At 41.3% G+C, this 17897-nt stretch overlaps 1 protein-coding gene across 7 annotated transcripts in view; it reads right to left on the bottom strand.

Annotated features, from left to right (window-relative positions):
- KANK1 (KN motif and ankyrin repeat domains 1) overlaps window positions 1-17897 on the bottom strand; it is a 193829-nt gene that overhangs the window by 60575 nt on the left and 115357 nt on the right. The gene's annotated exons all lie outside the window — the stretch shown is intronic.

The following is a 17897-nucleotide window of genomic DNA, read 5'->3' as shown; positions in this document are numbered from 1 at the left end:
TGAAGCCCGTGCGCCTAAAGCCCATGCTTCGCAACGAGAGAAGCCACCGCAATGAGAAGCGGGGGCGCACCACAATGAAGAGCAGCCCCCGCTCGCCGCAACTAGAGAAAGCCCACGCGAAGCCACGAAAACCCAATACAGCCAAAAATAAATTAATTAATTAATTTTAAAAAATGTTGGCAAGGAAAGCAAACAATGGTACAGACAGAAATATTCCATTTCCACTGTGTCCAAATTCTCACTCTAAACCAACAAAATCCGAAGAAATTGAGCTTAACGAATTCCAAGCTGAGAAATAAAGTGTCAATTTAGAAACCCACATGAGCTTCTCAAAACAGAATGCTAAAATAAATAACATATCCATTTATCCTGGATTCTAATGCAGCCATTGATGTCATTTAAGAGCTTTTAATGATTAAAAAAAACTATTGTCATAACGTATTTTGTTAAAAATACATATGTACATATTTACACATCTATTTAAAATAATTAGAAGTAAATACGCCAAAATGTTCATTGTGGTTGCCCTTCAGTGATGCAATTATGGATGATTTTAGCTCCTTCATTACTTTTGTAATAACAATTATTTAAAAAAGAAACATTAGATACTTCCTGTCAACTTGGTTTTATCTGCTTTAAAATGCACTGAAGAAAGAAAAAAGTATTTTAAAACACTATGCAAAAGAAAACTATCAGGCCACAGTCATGGAGATCATAAGAGATTAGAAATATAAACAAATAGGAAGGAAGAGGAACCAGCTGATTGCTTTGATCACACAGGGTGAGAATTTCTTGCTGCTTAGCTAGGGAAATTTTCTTCACTATTTGAATGGGTTTGCACTATGGTTCAAGGCTGACTACTGAAAGCAGCTCAGTGCAAACTCTAAAGGACCGGTTTCTACAGGCTGCTTCTGACAGCTGTGCTCCTTGCATGGCTTTTCCAGCTACGGTGACTACTGCTCAGCTTACCCACAGAGACCTGATTCTCAGCCTCCCACTGAAGGCCTCCCAGCTCCCTGCTGGTCCCCAGTTTCTGTCTGGCAGCCCACCAGGAGGGCAGGATGACTCTAATCTCTCTATGTGGCAATCACCTGACATTCTGTTGGAAACAGGCACTGGTTCAGGTCCATGGCATTGAACTTGGAGAGTCAGAGCTAGCTGAATCAAAAGGCAGACTTTAGGGATAGAGTGAGCATTATGTCTGACAAATGTAGCTTTGTTAAGAAAAAATGGTGGGGACTGGGTAAACTGAAGAAGGATGAGTGAGTTGATGAGGGGGCAAAAGAAAGAAGTCCAGCTTCTGGAATTATTCAACTAATTATACTTCTAAAAGCAACAACAACAAAACCTAAGCAAAACTGCTTACTGGCCTCAATCTAGCCCTATGTGTTTGTATTCTTGCTTCATAATGGCTTGTAAATACCACCATTTAAATTCTTGAGGGCAAACAGAAGGCCAGAAGAAACAAGCTGCTTGTGTTATGGGTGAATGGAGTATGTGTCAAGGTATTTGGATGGAGATGTGCCCAGAATCTTCCTAGTCAAGCTTCATAAACTTTGGTCCAAGGTTCTCTCCTGTTATTGAACCTCTTTCAACCTGGCAGAAGATTTTTATCTCAGATTGAATTTGGTCTCTCCCACCCTCCCCCAAACTGAACAATAAAATCAAAATGAGGAGGAAGCCTAAAATTAGGAATCACAGGCATATCACTGGTAAAATAACAAAATATGCCTGTCACTGGGTGTGGATCCCGGCAGTGTCTGTGCAGAAACAACAGTTTTATATTGTGTATTGATTTTTCCCAGTTATTGTTCATGCCTGACAGGTGGCCTCAGATTGTGAGGACTCAGTATTCTTAATGATATGCAGATTCTTATCTCAGTGAATTGTATAAACCAGAAAAGATTTGGCCGTGATCCATTCTGTTAGAGATCAATAAACTGCTTCTTTTCACTGTCAGAGAAGACTGCAAACCAGTAAATCTTAAGTGGTACAACAATGGCTTGGTTTTTCTCACTAAGAAAAAGTGCCTCAAAAAGATTTAGGAAAATACACCAACAGAGAAAATAAAGAATTTGTCTTCTTGTCTATTTTAAGAGACTGATCTGCATTGAAGAACATTTTAGCAGCTTTCCAAGTATGGTGCAGAGAATAACGCAGACATTGCACGAATTAACCCCATAGATACATTAGCTTAATATGAAACAGATATGAAAAAGAGCGCACTAGACCTTTTCTAAGAACACATGAATGAAAACAAATAAATGAAACAGAAATTTGATGTGCACTCTAGGCCAGCACTGCCAACCAATCAAATGGCATTGCCTTGGTTAGAACCAAGATAATGATGATGATGGCCACAACACTGATGACAATGCTGATGACAGCCAGTGTTTATCAACCTCTTACCGCTATGTTATCGAAATCTAAAACATCATCTACTCCAAGCTGCACCATTATTTTAAGTACCTTTGATTTTTAAAAAGATATTGCTAATTAAATGGTAATAAAGTGCTTCTTAAAATTACATTAATTGTAAGACATATCCTCATTTCACAAGTGTTAAAATGTGAAAAATGTGCATCTTGGAATTGGCAAAATGATGTTACCTTTAAAAGCACTTTTAAAAGCGCTTAACAGTTATTACCTTAATTAAACCTCACAACAACGCTATGAAGTACAAAAATCCTCTCTTCCCATTTTACAGATAGGAAGCTGAGGCACTGGGAGGTTTAAAATGTGCCGAAGTCACACAGCTGGTAAGTGAAAGAGCTACAATTAAAGCTAAGCAATTCGGCCCTACAGCTCATGCTCCAGCCCCTGTGATTAGTGATTTAGAGTGAGGGCACTATTTCTTTAACAAATAGCAACGTATATGCGCATAGTAAGGTCCCTCTCAAGGAGTCACCTAAGGGATGTATATGCCTATTGCAAGGATGCTCTGTTCAAATCCCTTTTAGGTAGAAAGTTATGTTTCAAAGTTTTATGTAATATTGGTTTTAAAGCAATTGTATTTCAAGCTTTACTCTTTGAGATTACATGTTTAAGAGCTTGAGGAGCTACTTATATGACACACAGGGTATATCTTAGCACTTATTGGTCATACTCTCTTCCAGACTCCACATGATATTAATCAGCTTGGTTATCAATCTTGTTCCTTAGACTATGCCATGAATGTCATTTGACTCTTTCAAAAAATTAAGTATACTTAAAAATTTTTCCGCCACTGAGGACAGGTGAGAGATTCTCAGTGGCACTGCAGGAGTTTAAAAAATGGACAGGATCAGTGCAGCATAACTGGAATAAGAACCTTGCTGCTCAAAATGACAACTATGAAAGGGAAAACAACCATTTTGATGTGTAAGTTCTAGAATGTCTTTTATAGCATATAGTATTTTTCCTAAATTAAAGAAGCAATATAGGGCTTCCCTGGTGGCACAGTGGTTGAGAGTCCGCCTGCCGATGCAGGGGACACGGGTTCATGCCCCGGTCCGGGAAGATCCCACATGCTGCGGAGCAGCTAGGCCCGTGAGCCATGGCCGCCTGTGCTCCGCAACGGGAGACGCCACAACAGTGAGAGGCCCGCGTACCACCAAAAAAAAAAAAAAAAAAAAAAAAAGAAGCAATATAAAGAATTTGACAAAATCTAGGCTTCCCTGGTGGCCCAGTGGTTAAGAATCTGCCTGCCAATGCAGGGGACACAGGTTCGAGCCCTGGTCCAGGAAGATCCCACATGCTGCGGAGCAACTAAGCCCGTGCGCCACAACTGCTGAGCCTGTGCTCTAGAGCTCGTGAGCCACAACTACTGAGCCCACGTGCCTAGAGTCCATGCTCTGAAAAAAGAGAAGCCACCGCAATGAGAAGCCCGTACACTGCAACTAACGTAGCCCCCGCTCGCCATAACTAGAGAAAGTCTGCGTGCAGCAACGAAGACCCAACGCAGCCAAAAATAAATAAATAAAATTAATTAATTAAAAAAAGAATTTGACAAAATACGGAAAAGACAAAACATGCAAAAAATAATCATTTACTATCTCACAATCCTAATGTTCCATTGTTACCACCTGAGGCTATTTCTTTTGAATATATTGACTATATGTATATTTTAATTACCTTAACATGTTTTAAAGACTACATCATCCTAGAATTTGTACCAGCCACTATTTTGTTTCCATTTTAGAGAAATAAGATAAACTAAATTATTATGCCATTCCCAGAAGCTCACACACTAGTGCTGGAAGCAGAAAGAGACACAATTAAAGGAGAGAGCACTGAAACAGCAGTGTATACACAGTTCAACTCCAATCCATAGTAAGGTGGTCTTACTTTGCCCAAAGAGGGTGGGAGTAGCTGAAAAATGTATTCAGAAGAAATCACTTGGCCTAAGTCTTAAAGGATGAATGCATGTTTTTTAGGGCAAGAAATGTGGAAGGGCATTCTAGGCAGAAGGAACAGCACATGCAAAGGCAGGAGACGAGAAAGTGGAGGTCTCAAAGTGTGGTTCCCAGACCAGCATCATCATCATGATCTTCTGGGAACTTCTTCGAAATGCAAATTCTCAGGCTGCCCCAGACCTATTGAAACTTTGGGGGTGGACCCCAGCTGAGTCCAGTGTAGGCCAAAGGTTCTCAAAATCACTGACTTAAAAGATGGGTTAATTGGGGAAAAATTATGCCCTAAGGCTCCCAGAGCCAGGAATGCCCTCTGATTTTAAGAAAATGATACCCAGGGACTTCCCTGGTGGTGCAGTGGTTGGGAATCTGCCTGCCAATGCAGGGGACACGGGCTTGAGCCCTGGTCCAGGAAGATCCCACATGCCGCGGAGCAACTAAGCCCGTGCACCACAACTACTGAGCCTGCGCTCTAGAGCCCGGGAGCCACAACTACTGAGCCCACATGCCACAGCTACTGAAGTCCACGTGCCTAGAGCCCATGCTCCACAACAAGAGAAGCCACTGCAATAAGAAGCCCACGCACCGCAATGAAGAGTAGCCCCTGCCTGCCTCAACTAGAGAAACCCTGCGTGCAGCAACAAAGACCCAGTGCAGCCATAAATAAATAAATAAATAATAAAAAAATTTTTAAAAAGAAAAGAAAATGATACCCAGTGATTTAGAAAACATCCCCCAGAATGCCTGACCTTTCTCCATTCACTTACTCAAAAAATACTGATTGGGCATTCAGCATATAAGAGGCACACTGCTGGGCACTAAAATGGTAAACAAAACAGACTCAGTTCCTGACTTTTGGGGGCTTTTAGGCAGGAATTACACACATACTTACACACATACCAGCAAATTTTTAACAAATTATGCGAAATGTATAATACAGGTGTAGAGTGAGACTAATAGAGGCTGAACTTCTTAGGATTAAAGTTGAGAGTAAGGAGATGGATGAAAATGGGTGGTCCTTAGAGGCTTCTCTAGGGAAATGACACTGTAGGTGAAACCTGAGGGATGGGTAGGAGTTAGCTGGGGGGTGTATGAAAGATAAGAATGGTCCAGAGAACAGAATGGAGCCCATAAACAGACTGACACAATGCTCTCACCTGCTTTTCCCCAGTGGTATATGAAACTCAATAAACTCAATAAAGGAAGGAAGTCTTTTAAAAAAATGGTGCTAGAGCAATTTGCTATGTTTAGGCAAAATAACAAAGCTTCATCTTACTCTTTCACCATATACAAAAATTAATTCAAAGTGAATCATAGTTTTGAGTGTAAAACCAAAACAACTATAAAGCTTTCAGAAGAAAATGTAGAAGACCCTTGCAAACCCTTGCAGACCTAGGGTTTGGAAAAGAGTTCTAGATGTGACACCAAAAGTTGATAAAGTGGACTTCATCAAAATTAAAAGTTTTTTTTCTGTAAAAGAATGGTCCAAAGGCTCTGGGGCAGGGAAAGTTTTATCAGCTGAGCAACTGAGTTTATTCAGAGAGCAAGAGAGCAGACTGGGCTGAGAGGAGAGGTGAGCAGAGGCTAGATTATGAGATTTGCCGGACCTTGCTGGCCATGGTAAGGAAAATGAGTTTTATTCTAACTGCAAAGTCAAGTCATTGAAGGTTTTAAAGCCAATGAGTAACATAATATAAATGATTTTATTTTCAAGTAGTTTGCTTATTAGGCTTTCTTTAGGGAGAGGTAGGTCAGGGCTTCTTTAGTTATATTATCATGGTGAAAGGACACTGGATCTTGCAGGAATGGTTTATTCAGACCAGTCCTTTAATTTGACTTTCCACAAACATTTTATTTTCTACTCTTTAGAGCAGAAAGGCTCAGTCATGCTAAACAGGAACTTCCCAGATGTTCTTGTGTTTTCCCCAGAAGATACAAGTTCTTATTTAGGAGAAACTAAAGAGTTGGTCAAGTGCCTAGATCACAAGGTACTTTATAATTTGCTGCCTGACAAAAGTTCCCAGAATGTTAAACTGTGTTATCAATACAGCATATACACTTCAACTGAAAATGGTTACAGGAAAAGCTGGAACCAGAAACCGAATCCAGCGATTTAAAAAGAACTAGCGGGCTTCCCTGGTGGCGCAGAGGTTGAGAGTCCGCCTGCCGATGCAGGGGACACGGGTTCGTGCCCCGGTCCGGGAGGATCCCACATGCTGGAGTGGCTGGGCCTGTGAGCCATGGCCGCTGAGCCTGCGCGTCCGGAGCCTGTGCTCCACAACGGGAGAGGTCACAACAGTGAGAGGCCCGCATACCACAAAAAGCAAAAATAAAAAAATAAGTCTGGGTTGACAGGCATTTACATGTGTTGGTTAACACCTTCTAAGCCCCTCGCTACTCCAAGCATGGTACCCTGTAAACAGCAGCAGCATCTGTGTGACTTGTTAAAAAAAAAGTAGAATCTTGGGCCCCACTATAGACTACTGAATCAGAACGTGCATCCTAACAAGAAGCCCAGGTGGTTCGTACACACACTGAAGTGGGAGAGGCACTGGCTTAGCCCTAGTTTCCCCATCAGGGCTTATGCTTCTTAACAGGTTATCTTCTATCCTGAGGGACCCATAGCAGCGGTTCACAACCTTGGCCGATCATTGGAATTACTGTCCAGGTCCAACCACAGACCAATTAAATTACTCTCTGGGGTTGGGGCCCAGGCAGAAGTTTTTTGTTTTTTGTTTTTGTTTTTTTCGCGGTACACGGGCCTCTCACTGTTGTGGCCTCTCCCATTGAGGAGCACAGGCTCCGGACGCACAGGCTCAGAGGCCATGGCTCACGGGCCCAGCCTCTCCGCGGCATGTGGGATCTTCCCGGACCGGGGCACGAACCCGTGTCCCCTGCATCGGCAGGCGGACTCTCAACCACTGCGCCACCAGGGAAGCCCCAGAAGTATTTTTTAAGACTCCCTTAGGAGATGCCAATGTGCTATGCTTGAGTCATTGGCCGATTCTAGTGATTCTCAAAGTGTGGTCCTGGTCCAGCTGCACTACCAGGGAACTCGACAGAAATGCACATTTCTTTCTTCCTTCCCTCCTTCCCCTTTTCCCTCCTTCCAGCCTTCTCTGTCTCTGTCTCTGTCTCTCTCACTCTCTCTCTCTCTCACACACACACACACACACACACACACACACACACACACACAGACTGGGACTATCTTTACAAAAAGAGAACTCAGTAAAACCTCAGGAAGTTCTCAGAAGGCAGGTATTCTGGTGTCTCCTTTACACAATTTATTTAGCACCTGAAATAAAAACATGTATGTTTTGTAAAGATGGCATAAAATTCATTTTAAAATGAGGATGAAGCCAGGTAGATACATGTCTAGGGGCTAAGTGGGTCATAGGGTCAAAGCATGCAATGGATGAGAAAACTGTGGCTCAGAGAAGTAGGTAAATTCTTCTCTCCCATGGTGATTTGCAGGGTTTACCTGATAGCAACATTATTTCCCGAAATCTGATAATGCAGCATCCCAAGACTTTCCCCACAGATTCTGATTCAATGAGTCTGGCACGGAGTTGAAAATTTGTATTTTTCACACAGATCCCCACGTGATTCTTGTTATCAGAAAAGTTTAGAAAACACGTTGCTTTATAGGCCTTCTACTCCCTAAGTCACTGTTTCTCAAAGTGTGGCCCTGGACCAGTCGTGCCAGCATCACCTGGAGACTAGAAACGCATATCCTTGGGCCCTACCCTGGACCACCGAATCAGAAACTCTTCAGGTGGGCCCAGTGGTCAGCGTGTTCACAAGTCCTCCAGCTGATTTGAAAACTATGGCACTAGGCTATTTTCAAAACTCTTACATATTGTAAGTGGAAACTACCTGCTCTTATTCAAACACCTAGTTTTCGGTGAGAAGTACAAAGGAATTCTGGCCTCATCTTGGGCCTTGCCTGTGTCTTTCTTATGGAGGGGACTGTCCTCTTCCAAAGAACAGCATGAAAGAATATATTGAAGACAGCCTTTGGGTGTAATCATAAATTATTCACGTGGACAGCAACACAGTGGAGTGCACTGCCGAAATGAAAGCCATTGTGCTACTGTGGTAGGATTTTTTTAAAATATCCTAACATTTTACTTTAATTGGAAAGACAATCCAACAGCAACAGGAAACAAAGAAAACAAGTGGCTAATGTGGTGAGATATTTGGGTCTTTCTAGTTCCCAGCCTTTCTTTCTCTCTTCCTATACTACTGTTCTGTCAAGAAACATGTTTACCACAAAGGTTTGAAAACCAGTTCACAGTTTCATTACGTCCAAATGCAAGAGAACTACTTGCAAACTTAGGGAACACAAGACAAAGAATATTTACAACAGAGTGACAGGTCTCAGAGGGTTCTTGAAACCCCCAAAACCAAATGCAAAGTTCTGTGGTTTCTAGCAAACCCACATTGTTCAAGGGAGAGGTTTTGCTGCTTCATGAATTATCCCAAAGAGGCCAGGACCCAAGGTAAGTCAGGAACCTCTGAATTTCCACATATTTCACAGGACACAGATTTGGACGAAAGGGCTAACAATTTAATGTTCTAAGTTACGAGAGGAAATCCATTCCCTTACCTGGAAACCTCTTTCTTTCTGGCCTTTAAAGCTGCTTGTGAGAACTGGGGGGCTCATCCACAACAGCAGAACTCGGGGTGAAGCAAACTAGCAGCCCAAGACCAGGAACCTGGAAACCACATTTGCATTTCAACTTGACCTGGAACTACCTCCGGGGCTCTGGGAAAGTTACTTAAACGGGGCTTCCCATTCTTGGCAGCTGGTCTAGCTCAGCCCTAATGACACTTCCAGGCCTGACAAACATTCAGTAATTCTGTTCATCTAAATCCTGGGCCTAACAGGTACACACGGCTCCCTGGGGCTGCTACTGCCAAATAAAGTCAGGCCGTAGGGAACCTTGTGTATAGGTCAGCAGGACAGGGGTCGTGCACCACAGGCCCCCACTGTCTCTGAAGCTCCTCCTGGCACAGCAATGACCAGTCAGAGAATTCCCACCAGTCAACATAAAAGGGATGCTGAAACAGCAGGGCTCCTGTTTCTTCTCCAACTCAGCTCCCACGGTGACTGCTTTTTTTCTGAACCTTCCAAATTATCTTTCCCCCCTTCAATGTACTAGTATGAAATTTTCAACGAAATTGACATGTACACACGCTATATTTAAAATGGATAACCAACAAGGACCTACTGCATAGCACAGGGAACTCTGCTCAAGATTATGTAACAACCTAAATGGGAAAAGAATTTGAAAAAGAATAGATACATATATACGTATAACTGAATCACTTTGTTGTACACCTGAAACTAACACAACACTGTTAATCAACTATACTCCAATATAAAATAAAAAGTTAAAAAAAATAAATTTTTAAGAGAGAAAGTGAAAAATCAGCTATAATTCCACTACTATCAACATTTTGCTATGTAGCTTCCCAATTCTTCCCTGGGCTTATATACACATGTGTATAAGTATATATTTTTCTGCAGCGCCGGTACACGGGCCTCTCACTGTTGTGGCCTCTCCCGTTGCGGAGCACAGGCTCCGGATGTGCAGGCTCAGCGGCCATGGCTCATGGGCCCAGCCGCTCCGCGGCATGTGGGATCTTCCCGGACCGGGGCACGAACCCGTGTCCCCTGCATCGGCAGGCGGACTCTCAACCACTGCGCCACTAGGGAAGCCCTATAAACATCTTTTAAAGATAATACCTATATCTCCTTTTGATATCTGCGTAATGTCCCCTTTCATATTTGTGCTACATTTTATTTGACCTTTTTTTTTTAACATCTTTATTGGAGTATAATTGCTTTACAATGGTGTGTTAGCTTCTGCTTTATAACAAAGTGAATCAGTTATACATATACATATGTTCCCATATATCTTCCCTCTTGCGTCTCCCTCCCTCCCACCCTCCCTATCCCACCCCTCTAGGTGGTCACAAAGCACCGAGCTGATCTCCCTGTGCTATGCGGCTGCTTCCCACTAGCTATCTGTTTTACGTTTGGTAGTGTATATATGTCCATGCCACTGTCTCACTTTGTCACAGCTTACCCTTCCCCCTCCCCATATCCTCAAGTCCATGCATTCAACAAGAGCCCCACATTAAAGCATGAGAAGCACTGTGTCTTTTTTCCCGTCTTACCCCTAGGTACTTCACTGACCTTTATTTTTGAGTATTTAGATTCTTTCCAATTTTTTTTTATTATAAACTCTTTGAGAAACATATTTTTAAATACAGCTTTGTGTACGTATCCAATAATTTGCTGTGGATCAATTCCAAGAAGTGGATTTGTGAGAGGAAAAGACTGAGCCTGTACATTCTGATGGGTAATGTCAGGTTGCCCTGCAGAAAGGTGCCAATTTAAACTCTCACCAAAACCACGTGGGAGGGCCAATGAAACTGGACTCCATGCCTATGTACGTTTATTGTTTTTAATACAGCACACACACCCTCAAAACAATGTACTGAAAATATTTCTGTAAACAATATGTTTTCGCTAAGTTTGTATTTAATACAGCAAGTTTAGTTGCTCAACATGGGATTCTATGCTCATTCTTCATCCTCGGCTCAGAGTAATTTATAGTTTATAAAACTCAACTCCTGTATGTAACATCGTCTCTGGGGGTAGATTTATAGAAAAAATTAATTGTCTCATCCAGAAGTCTGAGGATGAGAAATCCCTGACTGACTGAGAGTGCTTCTTGACCTACTACATGATAACGGGGCTTGATGTGTAACCAATTACTCAGAACAGAGATGTGAATAAATCCCAGACTTCTGTCCTAAGACTGAAGAGGTCATGGTGTTGAGAGAACACACTTAGTTGAGTACTCACAGCTGGACCCAAAGTACCTTCTGAAACAAGGACTCCTTCATCCTCTCAGAACAGGTATCTAATGTACACACACCCCCAAAACACGCAGATGCTTAGAGAGAATGCTGGTAAACCACAGAAGAAAGTTCTAGCCCTTGCTAGAACTGTGAGACCAGATTCCTTAAATTAATATTGTGGAGCAGAAATTAATACAGCCAATTACACATAACATAAAAAATTTGTTGAAGCTATGAAACAAAGTAGATTGGTTTTTTTTAAGAAAGAACCAGGAATATAGGGGGAAATACAAAATTTATGTATATTAACTTATTTTGGAGGTGCCCTTATAGAAATAAAACCATACTGTTAAAGACATATGTATATATTATATACAGTATCATATGATCATAAAGCTCTTAGTTGCTATGCATTACAATCAAAAGGGCTCTGAAAACCACCTAAATCCAATTCCTTCTTTTGTAGATGAAGGACATTTTGTGAAATAACAGAGGTTGAATAGCCAGAAGACAGTCACACAAACTAGTTAGCAGAGGTCCGTGTCTTTATATAGAGGTATGAGGAGAGGAAGGCACATCACAGTTTTTTTCCTACTATGGAAGCAGGAGGGAATGGAACTTTCCTTTTCTGAATTTCCTATTTATTTTCTTAATCTTTTGCTCCCCACTCCTTTCCTCATAACCCTTAATAGATGTAAAAGGAGCCAGTTAATTAAAAGAAAAGTGGGGGGGAGCCCATGACTGGAATTCCAAGCCCATGGAATGTATATTTCTTTATTCTTCTCATTAGCAGGAATGTTGGGCCTCTGCAGGGGATACCTTAAGATTTTTAAAGACAGGGAACTGTCTGGACAGTTCCTCTCGCTCTCACCTCCCACTAAAACACACAACTCCTGACAGAGGAGAGACTCTAACGTCTTTGTCACTATAACTTGCCTGTGGTGCAAGAGTGAAATCCAGAGTCAGAACCCATCAGGGCACTCATTTTCCAACAACTCACTAGACAAGCAGTGGCCCGTGGTCCAGCAGTACCAGTATCTGCTGGAGCTGGTCACAAATGCAGAATCTTGAGCCCTCAGCCCAGACCTACTGTCTCAGAATCTGCATTTCAACAAGAGCCCCACATTAAAGCGTGAGAAGCACTGTTTCAAGGAAGATCTTTATACCACTTTTGCCTCTCTGGAAAGTAAAATGGGGACAGCAGTAAAAGGACCCATTCCATTGATTTTTCTTTATTTTCTGTATTTCCACCTTCACTTTGCAAGATTTAAGTCACACACATTTCTTCATGGCTCATGAGTGCAGAGAACAACCCCAAAGTCTAATACAGCTGTCAACAGAGAACAGCAGAGTTCTGCATTTGCTTTTAAACAAGCAAATTTGCAGTGAACTTTCTCAAACTGCCATGTTTTGAAAATACTGGGGGCTTCCCTGGTGGTGCAGTGGTTGAGAGTCCGCCTACCGATGCAGGGGACACGGGTTCGTGCCCCGGTCCGGGAAGATCTCACATGCCGCGGAGCGGCTGGGCCCATGAGCCATGGCCGCTGGGCCTGCATGTCTGGAGCCTGTGCTCCGCAACAGGAGAGGCCACAGCAGTGAGAGGCCTGCGTACAGCAAAAAAGAAAAAAGAAAGAAAAAGAAAATACTGGGATTGCATATACTAAAACAGTAAAGTAACCCCTTGACCTTTTTTTAAAAATTGAAGTATAGCTGACTTACAATGTTGTATTAGTTTCAGGTGTACTTTTTCAGATTCTTTTCCATTATAGGTTATTACAAGATAGTGAATATAGTTCCCTGGGCTATACAGTAGGTTCTTGTTGTCTATCTCCCCTTGACCTTTATTAACGCTGGCAGGAGGGGACAAGAAGATTTATTCCATTGTACTAGGGATTGTAAGTAGACACACAATGTGGCACCTTCCTCCTTGCGGAATTCTCTCTAGTTTTTGGACCTTTCACTCCAGTCTTCTCACTCTAAAAAGGGAGGAGGCTGTGGCAGAGATGCTGCAACGTAGGCCCATCCCTATAAACTGCGTCTTACTCATCCACTTTAGTCACACCATGAGAGCCATACAGGTGGGGAAGGAGTGACAGACATGTTTTACAACCCCCTTGGTTGGCTGCCGTGGGTGAATGATGGTCAAAAACAGGATCAATACCATCATAATGCATATGCTCACAATGAATGAAAACTTTGAGGGGCCTTTAGAAGGAATGTCAGCCTTCAAGCTCCAACAAACCATGCTTGAGTGAGAATCTTTCAAGTGGCAAAGCTGCTGTTCTGAGCCGGGGTGAACAAACACATGCTCTAGTCTTAACAGCTCATTAGAACCCTGCTGTGATGTGAACTGATAATCAGACACAATACATGGACTTAAATCTCTGAGTTGAATTTCATGATATTACTGGACCAAATCCATATTCCATCAGTCAGTTCAGCGGCTAAGGTCAGTTACCACAGATCTTTACAATTCCACTAATTTGCTGTCTCCTCATTTCCTTCTATGCCTTGAGCCTGGGTGGCCATATAACTTATGGTTCAGACTGGGACATCTCTGAGAACACTAAAATGCTAATTAGATGAGATGTTGGGAAAACAGACATACACTAGGACTGTCCCAGGCAAACTTGGATGTATAATATCCCTACCTTTAAAGAACTAATAGAAAAAAGGGGAGGGAAGGGAATAACAATAAACAGAAACACTGGGAGACTGATATAAAGACACTCTAGAAACCAGCTATAAAAAAAGACATCTTAACATATAGCCCAATGCCACGAGGTTCATTCAATACATTCTTATTAACAAGATACAGTAAAAATGCATTGTGAACGCTAAGGCTAACAGTAGCATGTGATATCAAACGCAGCTGTGCTATTCCCAATGTCATCACCACTTAGCATAAACACCAGTAAAATAATTTCTAGAATGCAAGGCTCCTAACAGTACAATCTCAAACATTCTCCTGGGAACTGCATTTGACACTGACACATGTTGTTTCTCTCACTTTACCCACAGTCTCATAACTGGGTTATCTAAATGGTTTCAGGATTAAAATTCTCCCAGCTTCTATTTTAAACCAAACATGGCAACAGACACGTCCACAGCTTAACAATTTTACAATGTTTTCACATGCATTATCTTAGCTAAGCTTCCAAACAGCTTTGGAAGATACCTTCCCCTGTAACAGATAAAGAGACTAACATTCAGAGAAGTGAGCTGCGTGCATGACTCTGCAACATCACTTACTGTGCGGCTCTTCCCCACTGGGCTTTTAGCTTTGCAAGTGCAATGATTATGTCACCCTAGTTTTCTAAGTATCTAGCACTCAGAGCCTAGGACAGCCAGTGTTCAAAATTATTTTGAATTAATTAAAACTCTTTTTTGAATGAGTGAATGAATTCCATAAGAAAGGAATTGGTACATTTCTATTCCTGTGTCTATGGTCTCACTTTATGACCCAGGGAAGGCAAATCTTCTATATACATACAGAATTTTTTAAAAAAACATTGAGAGGATCCTACTAAATAAAGGTGAAAGAAACAAGGAATTTACTACTAAGTAGAGCTAATACAGCTTAAAGGAGAAGGAACATGCAGAAATGGTGGTCTCTAATAGGTAGCAGATGAGCTGAGTAAGGTGTGTATGAAAGCAGAAGGTTGAAAGATACTAGAGCAACTAGATCCTTTAGTTTTCCACCTGATTTCCTTGGACTTCAATATCAGCTCTGTGAATAACACCTTCCCCAAACTACCCAATGTAAGTCTTGGATTGGGGCTGGTGTTTTATGTCTCTGCTATATATAAGTATGGGCCAAAAGAAGTGAGGTTGGCCAGTGCTTTACTATTTGTTCTTTCTTTACTATTTGTTCTTCTGAGTCAATGAGGAAAACATAGCTTGGAACACTTCATGAGACCCTGGCAAGAACTTCTGCTCCTAACACTTCCCTTTCAGGGCTTCTCCTCACTTGACACATGGGTGCACACAACTCGTTTTCCCCTCAAAACCACTCCCTTAAAGCAAACTGGAATGACTAAAAAAAAAAAAAAGAGTGGGGAGTAAATACACATTTAACGGGGAAAGAGTATAGACATTAAAACACTATACTGCATATATATGGAATCTAAGGGAAAAAAATGTCATGAAGAACCTAGGCGTAAGATGGGAATAAAGAGACAGACCTACTAGAGTATGGACTTGAGGACACAGGGAGGGGGAAGGGTGAGCTGTGACAAAGTGAGAGAGTGGCTTGGACATATATACACTACCAAACGTAAAATAGATAGCTAGTGGGAAGCAGCCGCATAGCACAGGGAGATCAGCTCGGTGCTTTGTGACCACCTAGAGGGGTGGGATAGGGAGGGAGGGAGGGAGGGAGACGCAAGAGGGAAGATATATGGGAACATATGTATATGTATAACTGAGTCACTTTGTTATAAAGCAGAAGCTAACACACCATTGTAAAGCAATTATACTCCAATAAAGATGTTAAAAAACAAGAAAACACTATACTGTTTTTTCTGTAGTTTTCACTAGTTTGAGACCTGGTCAGTGTTAAACATAAACAATTATAACAGAGTGAATAAATTTCATGGGAAGGCAGAGAAAAAAACAGAGGTATAAAATGATAGTCTTCTTAAATTTAGGCTTCTGTAATTGCTTGTTTCTCATATTTTATCAATATAATAAAAGTACAATACAGCATACTTATTATAATGCCAAGAAATATCATAAAATATCATTATTTGATAGTGACATATCTACCCAGAACTTAGTTGCCTAGCCACTCTGTTTGGAAAACGAATGAGAAAAGAAAATAACCAAATAAATAAACTACAAGAAAAATAGTATCTATGAACTTAGCTTACATAGAAATCCCAAACCCATGACCAATTTATTCTTCTTTCGCATATGGTTCTATTAAATTTGGTTGGGGCTTCCCTGGTGGCGCAGTGGTGAGAGTCTGCCTGCCAATGTAGGGGACACGGGTTCGTGCCCTGGTCCGGGAAGATCCCACATGCCGCGGAGCGGCTGGGCCTGTGAGCCATGGCCGCTGAGCCTGCGCATCCAGAGCCTGTGCACCGCAGTGGGAGAGGCCACAGCAGTGAGAGGCCCGCGTACCGAAAAAAAAAAAAATTTGGTTGTTTGGGGTACACCCCTCTCCCCAATAGCCCTGGTCAAATTATAAGATCATGGGGATTGCGTGAGAAGTCATAGTAACTCAAAGGCAAATTCCTATAGCACAGGAAGAGATTTTAAAATAATGTTAAAAAAATGAAACGTTGGGAGCAAACAGCCCTATGACCTGCATGTTTCCTGAGGGACATTGCTGTTATTACAAGGATAGACCTAACTTTCTACAAGAAGCTTAAATTGTGTTCAATATATTGTTTTAAAAAGTCTGTAAGAAATGCTCTAAATTCTATGGCTATGTTTTTCCATTAGAAAAAATTAAGGTATAATTCACACACAGTAAAATTCACTCTAAATTTTTGTATACAGCTTTGCAAGTTTGGACAAACATGCAGTTATTTAATCTCTGCCACAATCAAGATATAGGATACTATCACCCCAACAATCTCCTCTATACCCATCTGCATTTAACCCTTCCTTCCACCCCCCATCCTCTGGCAACAACTGATGTTTTTCAGTTCCTATGGTTTTGGCTTTCCCAGAATATCATATAAATGGAATTGTGCATTATTTTTAAAAGAAGTCTGTAAGGATATAATCAATTTCAGAAATTTTTCAAACCAAAATGGTTCAAGGGAGAGGGACAGAGAAGACATAATTAGAGGGACAAATCCTGTGCCCTTGGGAAAGCTCAGCTATCCAGAATAGCATAGTCTCTGATGGAGAATACAACCTACATTTTTACTACCATTTATTTTCAAATATTTAAAAACTATTTTAAAATGATGCCTGGTGACATTTACATTTTCCAAAGGTGTGTATTACTGTCTAATTAGGTATCCTAAACAAACTTAGAAAAACATAAAAGTAAAACAAAGGGTCAAGGGACAGTATTAGATGCTGCTCTGCCCTGAACTGTTAGCTCCAGGGATCTACCATCGTGCTTTGGTTCTCTTGTTATTCCTGCACGTAGTCTAATCTACACTGAGCATGTGGTAAACATTCAGTAAATGCTGTTTGAGGGGGACTTCCCTTGTGGTCCAGTGGTTAAGACTCTGCGCTTCCACTGCAGGGGGCACAGGTTCAATAACTCGTCACGGAACTAAGATTCTGCATGCCACACCACAAGGCCAAAAAATTTAAAAATAAAAGAAAACCTTCTAAAAATAACTCCTGTTGAAAAAAATATTTAATTTTTTTCAACAAGCATTAAGTCAGAGCATTGAGGCCAAAAATGAATTTGTGATCAAATCACGAAATAATTTAATACTTTATTTTGTTTTTGTTACATAAACCAATGTGTATATTATTAGTTTTTAAACATTAGAGATTTCCTTTTTAAAAAATGTGACCCCTCTTATTTCACTGATTATTAACTTAAGGCCTAATTCTTAAACTCCTAAAAATTTCAGAGTTGTCCTTTTTACCCAGGTTAATGGTAATACTTCTTCTCAAAGCAGCAGTACAAACACAAAAATCATAGGTACTTAT

This window comes from Globicephala melas, chromosome 6 (genome assembly GCF_963455315.2).
Source record: "Globicephala melas chromosome 6, mGloMel1.2, whole genome shotgun sequence".
NCBI classification, from domain to species: Eukaryota; Metazoa; Chordata; class Mammalia; order Artiodactyla; family Delphinidae; genus Globicephala; species Globicephala melas.
This window is presented reverse-complemented; position numbering and strand designations above follow the sequence as displayed.